A 332-nucleotide genomic window follows, 5' to 3' on the forward strand; every position below is an offset into this window, starting at 1 on the left:
TTCTGTTGTGGTCTTAAAACCATTGTCTTGCCTTCCATTTTAAACGTGGTTACTGTACCTGCATCCAACACACAAAGCACTCAAAAAAACCACCTCAACCACACAACATAAATATCCACACTTTGTTGTTCAAAAATCAAACGAACTCAGCCCAGGCATCAATGTGGACTTCAATAGTTTCCTCATTTCCCCTTCCCCCACCTTACCCTAGTTCCAAACTTCCAGCTCAGCACTGTCCCCATGAGTTGTCCGGACTTGTCCTACCTGCCTATCTCCTTTTCAACCTATCCACTCCACCCTCTCCTCCCTGACCTATCACCTTCCTCCCCCCC

At 46.7% G+C, this 332-nt stretch overlaps 1 protein-coding gene across 1 annotated transcript in view; it reads right to left on the reverse strand.

Annotated features, from left to right (window-relative positions):
- The window catches only part of rab36 (RAB36, member RAS oncogene family), an 81,271-nt gene that overhangs the window by 80,364 nt on the left and 575 nt on the right, over positions 1–332 (reverse strand). The window lies entirely within an intron of this gene.

The sequence above is a fragment of the Chiloscyllium plagiosum genome, chromosome 25 (assembly GCF_004010195.1).
Source record: "Chiloscyllium plagiosum isolate BGI_BamShark_2017 chromosome 25, ASM401019v2, whole genome shotgun sequence".
NCBI classification, from domain to species: domain Eukaryota; kingdom Metazoa; phylum Chordata; class Chondrichthyes; order Orectolobiformes; family Hemiscylliidae; genus Chiloscyllium; species Chiloscyllium plagiosum.